The sequence below is a fragment of the Podarcis tiliguerta genome (genome assembly GCF_965153285.1).
Source record: "Podarcis tiliguerta genome assembly, chromosome: 10".
In the NCBI taxonomy this organism is placed as follows: Eukaryota; Metazoa; Chordata; class Lepidosauria; order Squamata; family Lacertidae; genus Podarcis; species Podarcis tiliguerta.
The window spans coordinates 35227519-35242083 of NC_139543.1; the positions used below are offsets into that span (position 1 = coordinate 35227519).

At 41.4% G+C, this 14565-nt stretch overlaps 1 long non-coding RNA gene across 1 annotated transcript in view; it reads right to left on the reverse strand.

Moving 5' to 3' along the window:
- Positions 1 to 2355: 2355 nt before the first annotated feature.
- Positions 2356 to 14565, reverse strand: part of LOC310657953 — a 28010-nt gene continuing 15800 nt past the window's right edge. The window contains exon 3 of the long non-coding RNA XR_014502028.1: positions 2356 to 2434. This is a non-coding gene — a long non-coding RNA (uncharacterized lncRNA). The remainder of the gene's footprint in view (positions 2435 to 14565) is intronic.

Here is a 14565-nt window from a genome sequence, read left to right on the forward strand (position 1 = left end):
CTTGTCTCTGCTTATTTCATGTATGCACCACACCCAAATGTGCCAGTGTGGTGTAGTGGTTAGAGACCAGGGTTTGAATCCCTACTCAGCCATGAGGCTCATTGGGTGACCTTGGGCCTCAGCCTAACTTACTTCACAGGGTTGCTGTGAGGAAAAAGAGGGGATGGGAGAACCATATACACTACTTTGAGCTCCTTGGAGGAAAAGGCGGTAGATTAATGTAACAAATAAAATAGGGCTCATCTTCTTCCATGGACTTTGGACCCAATTGCTGCTTTTTATCCTCTTTAAGCATCCAGGACTTGGGACTGGTCCTGAGCCTTCCCCCCTTGCATTTTCATTTTGGTCTTGGTGAAAAAAAAAAAAAACATTCTCTTCTCAAGTGCTGCACACATAGAAATAGTGGCTCAATTAAAATGCAAATGTATGAGAAACGTGTGGTGGCTGGAGATTAAATAATAGGACGACTGTTACCATAATTCCCTTAGCTATTATAAAGATCAATTGATGAAAGGGTTTTCCTTGCACTGGGAATAATGCAACATGCATCTTCAACCATGTTTATTATCAGGCCTCCTCAGGAATTATTAATATAGCTGCTTACTGCTACAGTTTTGGACAATAAATATTCATAAAAAATTAATTAAAGTCTATATTTTTTTCCTCAAGAATCTGTGTTTATGACAGGACACTTGGGAGTTGTTGCCTTGGATTCTGTTGCTCTCATACTACAAGTGCGACAGGGATACATTTAGCTATTTTACATGTTGCTTCTTTGGCAATTGCTGAGGAAGTTGTTGACAATTGCAGCATAGATTCGTATGACTTTATTTGGTAGCACGTAACAGCAAGGACTGTTGCTATTCATTATGCAGCACAAGATTCCCAAACATTTAACTTTCTTAGAATGGAAAAATATTCCACAAGATCATTTTTTCTTCCCCCTGCTCTCATCTTGCAATTTGTATCTTGCAAATACAAGATGGTTCCATCTTTATGTTCTAATGCATGTAGCAGGGGACCTGCATGGTTAAGCTATGTAGGTTTTCAAAATGACCATTTCCTTGATGTGCTCAGTAGGAAGCAATAACTGCCTTCTTGCGCCTCTTAATTCAGCCTTAATTCAAAGCAGTCCATGGCTTTGCTTACCTTTTTGAATGTCATTAATGATTGCCCTTCGGTTAAAGCCAAGACCTTTGTGGTAGCAGCAGTCACAGTAAGAAGGCATGCCTATAGACACTAAGGGGGGCATCCCCAATCTTTTGCCCTCCAGATGTTTTTGCCTACAACTCCCATGATCCCTAGCTAACAGGACCAGTGGTCAGGGATGATGGGAATTGTAGTCCAAAACATCTGGAGGGCAAAAGGTTGGGGATGTCTGCACTAAGGAATAAGTCCCAGGGACCTACTTTCAAGTAAGAGGCATAGGGTGCATACACTTGATAAGAATTTGGAATATACCAGGGTGATTCTGCAGTGACTTATTTCCTTGTATCTGGTGATGCTGAATATGCTAATAAGAACATAGGATAAGCCCTACTGCATCAAACCAAAAGTCCATGTCCTCATTTCTCATAGTGGGCAGCCAAACCTTATGAGGAACGGTTGAGGGAGATGGGTATGTTTAGCTTGGTTAAGAGGAGACAGAGAGGATATATGATAGCCATCTTCAAATATCTATGCTTTAGTTGAGATTCCTGTGTTGCAGGATGTCCCTCATAGTACCTTCCAACTCTATGATTCTAAGTCCTTCTAGGAATCTCACAAACAGTGCATTAAGGCAATAGCCCTCCTCCACTGCCACCTCCAGTAATTAGTTTTCTGTGGCATAAACCTTATGTAGTTTAGGTCCCCATATCTGAAACTACATCGCTCCCATAACCAACCTGAGGTTATCTTCAGAGGTTCTCCTCCAGGCTGCCACACCAGGGGCTGGTAAGGGACAAGGACAAAGCCTTCTTAGTCATTGGCACCCAGTTCGCTTAATTCTCACCCAATGAAGGACCTCCTGGTATAGGTATTGTTATCCTTTCTGCAATGAAGCTGCACAATGGATAAATACTGCCTGCATTTTTGGACTTTCCTTCATGGCATGGCTGTGGAAGCTATCATGTTGAGAACCTGTGCATAAACATTCTCTGCAATGCCATCGATTGCTTTAGTTATCCTTTTCTGCACTTTTTCATTTGTACCATATTATTGTCCTCAGTAGTTGCATATTGCCATCAAACCAACCTTGAGAGTGGTATGAGAGAGAGAGATGGCGGGGGAGAGAATATAACACCATAGAAGACACTTGGTGGTATTCATTCAGAAGTTGAAAATGTGAAAAACACTACAGTACAAACTAGATCTCTAGATATTACCAATACTGAAAGGAACAGTTGAAGTGAGAGTTTCCACCTGCAGGGAATCTTGAACTAGGGTATTTCAGCTGTAAAAAAAAGAAAAGAAAAGAAAATTGCCACAGGGACAATTGCTGCTTAAGCAGATATTTAGGACTGGAAGGCTAATGTTGTGGTTTAGAATAAAATTCGATTAACTACTGGCCTATCAATGCGTAGAATGATATCCAGCTAAATCATATTCAGAAACGCACCACTAAAACCAATTAATTTAAGTCCATTCATTTCAATGAGTCTACTCTGAGTATGATTGTAATTGGGTATTGCCCATGAGAAATTGACATGTAAAGAAACAGAATCTAATCTAAGCTTCATTCTCAGTTGCTGATAGAATCAAATAAATAGAACACAACAGAAAGTAACAGCTCAGTGGCAAACAAATTCATTATCTTGAAAGAGCAGCCATGTTACAGAAGGATTAAACCATTTAAGTAGCCAAATGAAAAACAAATACAATTATGATTAACTTGGATCATTCCCCAACACTGAGTTCCCCAGAGTGTTTCGTAAATGTTTTTTTGCAATCTGAATATCTTAGCTGCATTAATTTTGTCTTGTCTACCTTTATTATTTCAGTTGCTTGCTGTTCTCAGTTTGATTCTGTTTGCATTGTTTCATCTCTGTCAACAGATTGCGATTTCATTTGGGTAGTTTGCATGTATTGAACGTTTGTCCTTCAGATTAAGCCCCAGCACAACTTGTGCTCTGTAAAGAGTCTCTCAGATGCCTATGGCATGGAAGTGATACTTATCATATAAATGGGTCTCTTTAGTTCTTTAGGATTCCTTTGTTGAAGGGGCAAAGCCAAATCTGGATGAAAGCATGCAGGGTAACCTTTTTCTTAACTTGTTGCAAAGAGCATAGAACCACAGAACTGTTATGGGTCACATGCCCATTTATTTATTTCTACATTTGCACCTAAGAATGCTCTGATAAAAAGGCTCATTGATGAGAGAAAGCCTCTTCCAACTCTTGCCTTTTCGCTATATTGTAAGACTGTTAATAATCAAATTGCAATCTGCTTCAGGTGTTCCTTATCTGTGTAGCATAATCACATAAGGGATGACTGCACCAGTTCCATATCCCCTCATTTTTTGTCTAGTCATTGCCCACAATCATGTTTGTCCCCATGCCCCCCTCATGTGATTATATTGCATAAATAACAAACATTTGAGAAGGGGTTAGGAATGGAATTTCTTTCCTGCAAATTTTTCCACATCTTGTATGAAATGTGCATTTTTAAATGCTGTAGAACAGGGTTTCCAAAACTTGGGTCTCCAGATTTTTTTGGACTAGTATCATCCCTAGCTGGCAGGACCAGTGATCAGGGATGATGTAAATTGTAGTTCAAAAAAAGTTGGAGACCCTAATTTGGGAAGACCTGCTCTAGAACAAGGGAGACGGCCTTTTCAGTAGTTGGGCCTAGGCCAGGCATCCCCAAACTCAGTCCTCCAGGTGTTTTGGGACTACAATTCCCATCATGCCTGACCACTGGTCCTGTTAGCTAGGGATGATGGGAATTGTAGTCCTAAAACAGCTGGAGGGCCGAGTTTGGGGGTGCCTGGCCTAGGTTGTGAAACTCCCTCCCAAAGAAGGCTCATCTCCCCCACTTTTTTTACTGGTTTTCTGCTGAATAGCAAATACTTTTTCTTTTCAGGTGACCTATGTACTCTGACACATAAGCCTATGACAGAGCATTGCCTCTTCTCCTTTTGTAACCCATTGCTTAAGGTTGGGAGAAGACAGAAGCTTCCACTTACTCATCCAGACTGTTTTAGTCACCAGCAACAAGTGGAATAGTAAATGTCTGTGTATGTACAGCAGATGCTCACTGTCAATAGTGTGCACAAGTTAGCAATTTCACACCTCAGAGAATCCCTGATGACTGACTACTACCGCCCACCATAGCTGCAACCTTCAGAGCAAGGGACTTACTAGTGGAACTGTTTATGACATACAGTATCGTTCATATAAATTACTGTGAACAGTATCATCAACAAAACCAATCACGTAAACTTAAGAACTTGGGAGGAGTTTTAACAATGGTTTTAGTACAGTGGTGTCCAAACTTTTTTCAAAGAGGGCCAGATTTGATGAAGTGAAGGGCCGTGAGGGCCGACCAAAGGGCCAACCTTTTCTTTAGGATTGAAGTTGTTGAAATAAACTGCCACAGGGGCCAGATTACACAGACCAGCGGGCCAGATTAGGCCCCCAAAACGGACTTTGGACATGCCTGTTTTAGTGGCATGGACTCAGATTAATCAGACTTCTTCTTTACCATAGCTCAAGGAGAGACCACATGATTTGCAAGCGAAAGGTGCATAAACATAACCCAATCTGGAAGTTACCAGAGCATGGAGTACAGTGGCAAAGTCATTTATGGCCGGAGCTGGAGACAGGTACTCCTAGCCACTGAGGCCACCTGAGGCTTCAGTGACAGTGTTGAATCTAGGACCATCTTGAACCTGTGGACCTGCTCTTTCCAGGGGAGTACAGCACTGTCCAAAACAGGCCATCTCGCCACCATGGGATCTCAGAACACATAACACCTCTGCCTTTTCAGGATCCAACTTTCTTTTATTGGCTACATCCAGGCCATTTCAACCTCCAAGCACCGCCCTAACATCTCAATTGTCTCTGCCAATTCAGACGGAACCAAGAGACAGAGCTGGGTGTTATTTGCATTTTGATGGCAGTTCTCCTGACAAAAACTCCCAGGGGCTTCATATAGATGTCCTTTATAATTTTTAGCAGTGCAGTTAAGTAACATTGACATTTAGGTATTCATCTGAACATAAGCAGGGGTATTCCAAACTAAATCCAATTAATTTCAGTGGGCCTTCCTGCCAGGTAAGTGTTCTCAGAACTGTAGCTTTTATTGCAAATGATCCCGGCTGCTGAATTGTTTGGTGAAATTGATGACAGCAATTAGACCTCCCAATTTGTGCACTCTCACCCCTGTATTCAGTAGATAAGTTTCCAGAAGGAGAAGACAATCAACATTTTCATTAGCTTTATTTAAAACCAAGCCTGATTCCTTTCTTTACTTCTTAACATTATGACAAAGAGTAATAAGAATTTTTGCAGTCTGCAAAGTGTCTGCTTCCTGTAGCTAATTTTATGCTAGATGTCAAAGCCATTTGCAATGCACTTGCTGCTCTAACGGCAAGCTAGTTAGGTTCTTTAACCTTTCTTTAAAAGTAATTTTGCATTTCCCCCTCTAATTACATTTTCAGGCACAACTGTAAATTAAAGTTTGATGGCAAATGTCTTTATATGGGAGTAAATCTTTGGAGTCTTTCAGGAAAGGACACATTTTTAAGCCAATATGGAAGATCAGGATTGCAAAACTATACTCTGTGCAATTGGTAACTTTATTGTCATGATATTCTCAGTTCAGCAGCATTATCAGGAATACAAATTTTGGAAAGATGTTGTTATTTCAAGAAAAATATAGGATTTATTTTTTTTGAGGGGGGACCATAGAAATTCACTTATTTCTATTGTGATTTATTCAGCAATAGATTGTTCAAATCATCTATGGTTTTTCCCTTCACCACAAGCTGTCTTTCTTTGATAAAATAATTGTAAACCAAATGTAAAGCTATACAAGTTCAGTCCAATCCTTTCTCCAGCTTCAGTTGCTGTGGTGGGAACAGAGATTTGAACCACAAAGAACAAACAAGTAACAGGGTGATGGGTGGTAGCAGTCTTTCCCAACCTGTTGTCTTTCGCATGTTTTGGACTACAGTTCCCATCATCCTTGACTATTGGCCATACTGACTGGGACTGATGGGTGTTGTAGTCCAGAACCTCTGGAGAACACCAGGTTAGGGAGATTCAGCTTGAGTGATCCAGCTTAGTTCTTTTTTTCCAAAATGTTTTGTAAAGGAGCTGCTCATGAAATATTCATATCCATACTTGTTCTAGTTAATATGAGTTAAATAGGCTCCTGCTATTAAGCCTGCAACTCTCTGAAATAACGAAGAAACACGAGAGAAAGCCAGCCTGTCACGTATTTGCTACCCGGCATACATCAAAGCAGTGCCTATTTTCAAATGACTTCTTTCACATATTCCTCCCTCCTACTGAGTTCAAGATACATATCTTTTCCACCTTCTCAATGGACTCTCATATCTTAATTACAACCTGGTGGGAAAGTAAATTTCAAGAACCTACTCCTGATTTGTCGACTTCAGCTACATGACTACTTATATCTGGATTAGCTGAATGTGACTGTCTTTCATCCACCTGTTTGAGAAAGTAATTTTAAGAATGGGCCCAAATCTGATCCTGTGGGCTTTCAAACATAGCCCTTTTACTGCCCAAGGGACTAACAGGCTGCCAGGCTATGGGGTCAGTTGAGAATACAATTGATGACTGAAAGGGGGAGCTGTCCAGGGTCCTGAGAGTCTTGTACATAATCAAGTTCCAAGGAAGTTACTTAAGTCTATGAGTAATTGCTCCTGAAAATGATTTTTGGACTGCAGTAATTAAGTTTTACAGCCTGTCCTATTGTATAAATTTCTGAGTAAGTAATTTAATTTGAATTACAAATTTTGGTCTGCTGCTAAAGTAGAAAAGGGCACTCCAAATCTATAGCAGCCTCAGAATAATTCCAGTTTAACTGTTTTCACATTCTCACAGATGTAGGTAAGTAAGTAATTCAGTGAGTAGTAGATGTAAAAGTTTCTAGGGAGTTTAGCATAAGTGGTATAACACGGGGGGGGGGGGGCATTCACATCTCTAATTTGGTTTAGCAGTTATAGGTGGAGATACTGACATAAAGGACCAGCAGCCCTCAATAGTCTTGACGTACTTAATGCAGCATCTTGTCTGCATTAAGTTAAGGGTTAAATGTTCTTAATGACTGTGGGAATGTTCAGGGAGGCAGGAGAGGATATATTGTTTAATTATATCCTTCCCAACTTGTGTTAATAAGTTCTACAATTTAGCAGAGTAACATTCCCCTTGTAAACTTACACAGCGGATAAGTTTGCCAGGTCTGCTTAAGTCTCTAAAATAAGTTTCCTGGTAATTCCCCTTTTATTCCCTCTTAGAAAAGAATAGACATGACACAGTCTTGTATAAAAGTATAAAATAGTTTACTCATTCTGTTCACAGATGGATCCCAGAAGGCAGACTTAAGTTACAAAATATATATACCTGGAGTATATCCCAGAGGGCGATAGTTCCTTCGTCCTCTCTTGGAAGCCAAGAGAGCATCTCAGGCTGATGCTTCTTCGATGAAAGCAAAATGGAGAAGAGAGAGATGTGGTGGCCAGCCCTGTGCTTTTGTTACCTGTACAGGTAAAGTCACGCCCACCTCTGGTCACATGTAGAGGAAGTTTGTCACAGCCCAGGAGGAAACAGGAAGTTTATCTACTGGCTAGACAAACATCCCTCTTCATGTCTAAACATGTCCACTCTAGGAATGTTGTATTTGACTGCTCTGTGTTTCACACCCCACAGTAACTAATAATCATGGTAAGTAGTAGCTAACAACCATTGGTAAGCATTAGAAAGAACTTTTTGGTGGTAAGAGCTGTTCAACATTGGAAGCAACTGCTTTGGATGGTGGTGGACTCTCCTTCACTAGAGGTTTTAAAACAGAGGTTGGATGGCCCTCTGTTAGGGATTCCTCAGCTATAATTCCTAGATTGCAGGGGGTTGGGCTAGACGACCCTTGGGGCAGCTTCCACCTTTACAATTCTATGATTCTGAGGATGTACTATCCTTAAGGATGTTCCTGGGGGGAAGTCAATATTCAGTGCCAGCTTTTGGAGGTCCCTTGCTCAAAATACTGTCAGTGGGTTCCATCCTTGAGTGGCCTGTCTCCTCTTCTGTCCCTGTTGCCCATTCATTTACTTTTTCTCTTTAGGCTCAGTTTGTGCAACCATACACAGGAAGGGTGCATGGGAACAAGAGGTGTTGCTCAATCTGCTCACTGCTTTCAGGTTCAAACAAAACAGGTAGATAGGCAATATAAGCAAAGAGGAGGGGCAGTATAGACAGAAGGCTGGGGAGGTTGTCAGTGAGCCCCTCCTCTTCTAGTTTATAAACTCTGAACTCTATTTCTTCCTCCTCCATAAGTTCCTTATTTTTGTATAGTTTCTGCTTTGCATAATTCTGCTGCAGGTGTTATATCCCAAGGGTAGAGAACCTCCATTCCTTGGGCCAAATTTGGTTCACTCGCCTCCCCATTTGCCCCTCCCCATGCCATTTTGGTCAAATAACACCCACCTGCCCTTTATCCAATATCATATATGATGTTCCTACATCTGATAAAGTGGCTTTGGCTCTCAAAAGGTTAAGTCAAAGGCTGTAAGGACCCATATGATTGTTTACTGTCATCTTTGCAGTTCCATACTGCACTTAAACATTTTTTAAAGACTCCAGGACATGGCAAAACTCTAACTTAGTGATCTGCTGTGGGTGTGGAGGCCCCAATACGATTATGGAATATGGACGTTTTCTGTGCACAAGTTCTGCCCTATTCACTTCTTATGATGGAGGCAATCTCCTCCCTACTTGAAATGTGTGTGGAATACTATGTGTGCCTCAACTTGGCATGCAGTGTATATGAGGCTCTGTTTTAAAGCAGCTGAAATAGCCATTACTATGGCAGAATGCTGCAAAGCTGGATCTAGTCTCCTGGTGTGATTTTCTGCTGTGGGCATAATTTTAGCTTCTTTCTTGTCAGATGTCTCTCCAGAATGCAAGACAGAAATCCAAATTGTGTGCAAATGTATAATTTGACTATATGAGTGAGGACTTATTTGCCATCTTATTGATTATCTAACGTTGCTCTATTTTGAATGCTTTAATTCTAGCTCTTAAATAGTCCCCTGGTGTATTCATTTCTTCTGTCTGTTCTAGCTTGTGACTTGCTGGCAGATGAATTTAATTGGAGCCTTCTATTTTCTTAAGTGCTCCAAAGACAGGAATTTTGTCAAAATAAAGCTATGGAGGGTCCAAGAGAGCAGGAACAAAGAGTGGGGATAGAACATTAGTTTTCTTGCTAAATAGTCTGGGTAATTTTAGCAATGCTATATCAGGAAAAAATTGATCAGGAAAGCCCTTTAAAACAGAATTTGACAGGGGCAGCCAATCAGGTTCCCCACCAGATGCTGTTAGACTACAACTACCACTAGTCTCAGTCAGCATGCCCAATGGCTGGGAATGATGGGAGTTGTAGTCCAGTAACAGATACAGGTCTAGATGATGGAAATGAAGCACTTTCTGGTCGTGAACATTAACAATTTCCTGTAAAATACCATGATATGATGGAGTAAGTTTCAGAATTTTTGAAATCTATGAAGACTAGAGATACCATATTAAAGATTAATAAGATTTATTTTAAGAACATTTCTGGGTTACTCCTTCTATGTTTCTACCACTTGTGTGATTCACCTTAGCAAGTTATCCCCAGGCCCTTTTTGTTGTGGGATGAGTTTAGGCAATAAGAGCAGATAAACCAAGGTGGCCCACTATTAGGCTTTGCTGTTATATGCCTGAGTTGATTATCCAACTTGGTTATGGACTCCAGCAATTTCACAATTCTTGACTTCATTTTTTATTTCTTTAACGTGGGGAAAAATAGTAACATGCTTCACCTTGCTATGTTGTGAAAATGAATCAGGCTCCATATGCCCTATACATTTAAAGCAATATCATCCCACTTCAAGCAGCTATGGCTTCTTGCAAAGAATCTTGTGACTTGCAATTTGTTAAGAGTGCTGGGAGTTGTTATGAGACCCCCTCACAAAACTACAATTCCCGAGGTTCCTTAGGAAGAGGGATCACTCTGAGAATCGTAACTCTTGTGGGGGGGCGGGGACAGGGGTCTCCTAACAACACTCAGTACTTTTAACAAACTACAGTTCCCATATTCTTTGGGAGAAACCATGGTTGTTTAAAGTGGTGTGAATGTATAAATGTACAGTACAGTTGGGGCCTTAGATCAATATAATAAATCACTTTCTATATTAAAATTTTTAAATCGCTCATTCATAATGAAAACACAGTCATCCTTTTCATACATATTATGTCCGGATCATTACAATGAGCTCTTTTGTCTCATCCTCACTCCACCCAATCACTGATAAGACTGATATTTTTTTTCATTGTTCCTTACAGTTCCTTGAGAAAGATCGCTCTCATTTCTTCCTTGTTTGCGGGGGGGGGGGAATTGTTCCTTGATTCTCTCGCCCTTGGATTCTTTTATGCTACTTTGGGCACAATAATAATCATGCTAGCTACATTTATAAAACAGCCTAGCATTTTGTAGGCTTGCCAGGAATGTCATGGCTACCATGGTATTCTATGAACACTGGAGCATACAAAGGTAAATGGGAATTGCAATGTGAATCACACTTAGCACTGCAGAATGAAGCTTGACAGGAAAACTACATCTGACCCCACTATATTATTACAGGGTCCTCCCTCTCCCCCTCCTGGTAAGCAAAAGTGACCCACCTGCTAGGAAGCTAGCATAGCAGTTCCACCTCACCCAGCAAGCCACTTCTGAATGCAATAATTTCACATGGCTGCAATAACCAGCAATATACTTGACCGACAATTTGAGTATGCCTCTATGCTACTTTCAGATCCACAACATTTACAAGGCAGTTTCTCCTTTAAAAAAAAGCATCCTGTCTTCATATATCACTTTCCCCTCCTGAACATGGATATTCATTTTCAGTTGCTTTGTTGATAACCAGTAATTTCCTCAAGATGCTCCCTTTCTCTCATTTGTGGATTTCTAATTGCTGGTGCATCTGCTCCCTTCAAAAGGAGCCCGTCTTGCCTTTGGGCTCCTCCTTTGTCTTTTCTGGGATATTTCATACATTACTTTCAAAAAATTCCAATTAGGGAGATATTTGATGGACAGCGTAAATGTTTTATCTGCCATAAGCCTTGCATGCAGTGGCTTCCAATGGGTCTAATTGCAGTGGCGAAATTGCACTAATGTATCTCACCTTTCAAATGTGACAATCTATGCCTGTTTCCAGAGATTATTTCAGATTTGGAAACACAGAGCATATCAAGCTGTCCTTACCCACACTTTGTGGTGCTGTCAAGGCAGGACTGTAAGGCAGAAGCCCAAGATCCCACTCAGCGAAACTAGCAAGAGAGCTTAAAAATGTGGGCTAGCTTACCACATTTTGAAGCGAATCTAGCGCACACGACTGTCTAAAGATTCTCCCTCGCACACACACCCCAATTAAGTATAGAGTCTGAAATTATGTAACTGCTCCACTGTGCACACACTTACTTGTCACTGATAACTTTGCTACTTTGCACTCACCCTAAAAACTTGGGGGCTGCCCTAAAATATACATTTCTCAGATTGTAAAGGGCTATTTCAGAAAGTAGCATGCAGATAGTCAACGGGAAAATGTAATTAGCCCAATTTAAAAACTGGAACTGCTAATCACATTAAAACCATCTGGGTAAAAAAATTAAATTAAAAATTAAATCACAGATTATTTTGATTTAACAAGAAAGCAGTGATGAATGGAGGGCGCCGAAGAAAAGAAAATGCCTGTTCCAATTTTAGAATACTGACATCAATGTCTTCCAGAGTCATCCCACACAATCTGTCAGCTGGCAGAGTCATACATTGGAGGATCAGAGTTGCGTAAGGTCACAGTTCTGCCTCCAGCCATTCCGCGTGCACACATCCCTCTGAGACAAACACTGTAAGCAGCTCTTTGCACAAGGGGTAAGGCAGCCGATCAATCATCTGAACCAATTCTATCCCAGTCAGCATGTAATGGGGGTTTCCCTCCTCCTCTAGAGAGGTAGAGCCATGTTAGCCTTCTGAAGCCAAAACAACAAAGTCTTGCAGCACCTTAAAAAACTTAACACTTATTACAGCATAAGCTTCAATGGGCTAAAGCAGTAGTGGCTGGTGTGGTGGAACATCACTGCTCACCTGACCTCTAGTTGGATGCACCTCTGTATTATCCTCGACTGGGAAGTTTATAACCATGTTCATGAAGATGGGGAAAGCCGTGGTGACCAGCAGGAGTGCCAGCTTGGCCCTGCGACCATGGGTGCCTGGGGCCAAGGGTGCTATGAAGTGTGCCTGGTCCTGGCGCTGGAATTTGTGGGTGCCCGGCCCCTTCATGGGGAATTTTGTGAGTGCTCAGGCACCCAGGTTCCCAGGAAGCTGGCACCTATGGTGACCAGTGAAGTCAGATGGTAATAAAATGCAAAAACAGTGCTATGTGACAATACAGTTAAATGGCCTTTCACAACAGCAGTAGTATGGGATAACCCTATCATCTTAGCATTGTAGCGTGGCAGGAAGCCACTGTCCCTCCTCATGCCTAGAAGGATGGAATCAAATTTCCTGGTATGTTTTTATTTAGTGTTTTCACACTGGAGTCTCTCCCTCTTGTAATTCTTCCACAGTACTTTCTGGAGTTTGTTTCCTGTGAGGAATTTCAGTAGTTAGAGTGGAGAACACCTTTACAATAGCAATGGTTTAAAACAGGGGTCAGCAAACTTTTTCAGCAGGGGGCCAGTCCACTGTCCCCCAAACCTTGTGGGGGGCCGGACTATATTTTTTCGGGGAAATGAATGAATTCCTATGCCCCACAAATAACCCAGAGGTGCATTTTAAATAAAAGCACACATTCTACTCATGTAAAAACACCAGGCAGGCCCCACAAATAACCCAGAGATGCATTTTAAATTAAAGGACACATTCTATTCATGAAAAAACACACTGATTCCTGGACCGTCTGCGGGCAGGATTTAGAAGGCGATTGCGCCAGATCTGGCCCCCGGGCCTTAGTTTGCCTACCCATAGTTTAAAAGGCTTTGGATGAAATCTGTTCAGTGATGCACTTAGGTAATTAGACTTAATAGCCTTATGTCCCTCCCTCAGCATTTAAATGGCAATGTGCATTTTGCTACTTACTTCAAAGTGTAGTACGCCAACCCTGCTCCGTCTAGCAGGTCCCAGCTCATCCTTGACAACATCTGCCCCAAAGTCTTGCCCTGATAGCACCACTGAATCTGGAATAACTGTTCATTAACACCTCCCCATTTAACACCATTGCTTTATTGCTGCTTCTGCTCTGGTTTTCTTATTTAGGGTGATTTACTGTGTTTTATTTGCTTGCTTTGCATTGTTGCTATGCTGGCCTTGTGGATCTTGATGGATGGAAAGATGGCGCAGAAATATTTTTAAACCCACCTGCCTCCAATACTGCCATTTTCACACTACCAGTTGAAATAAATGAGAGTTGTACATGAGCTTTCATTTTATTTCAAGTCACAGAAGGTTGATGGCGGATTGGGCACTAGGCTTAGCACAGTCTCAGGCTCCAGTGTATACACAGTCATCTGAGAGTAAGTCTCAGTGAACTCAGTGGTGCTTACTTCTGAGTAGACACATAGAAGACTGTGCTGCAAGTGATTTAAACATGCTTCTTTAATGGGGGAATAGAAAGGGTATATTTTGAGTGGTGTACAAAAGAGGAGGCAGAGGAAAATGCTCCCTAATAATGTGCCACGCACCTGAAAGCTTCTTTCAGAAAGAAGGCTGTTTAGCATAACTAAGGCACTTTGGAGTGAAGTGGCAGTCACACAGTTCATCTAAAAGGCTGCTATAAAACAGGAACCAAAGGTGTAATCCAAGGCTTCTACTGCCATAAGAGAAGAAAAGTGCAAATATTTTCTGTCCATTTTTTAAAAGTCATTGTTATTATGCAAACTTTCAAGAATTGGCCCACTTGCCAATATTCAACCTCTGTACCAAGTAAATCCTTCAGTGAAAAACCATCACCATAGCAAAGAGAGGCTGAATGGTGTAGGTAGAAATCCCCATTCAGCTTTGAAGTTTATGAGGAGACTGTGGCAGTCATTTACCTGTTTTCCACATCATGGTAAACTGAACGATAGCTACAGATCATGGTTAAGGAGGTGAGATGGCATGTTGAAGCATGGTTTAACCTCTTTTTTGTTGGCCTGTCTTGGGAGTGACAATGGAAGAGTGTACCTTCAAGGATGAAGTCAAACCACTGGAGAGTTGCAGCAGCTGCTGTGGCTGTAGAGCCATGCAGTGGCCTAAAAGGTCTGTGGAAGAGCAAAGAGGGAGAGAACTCCTCCTCAGAAGCCAGTGGATTTGAGCATTCAAGCTAAG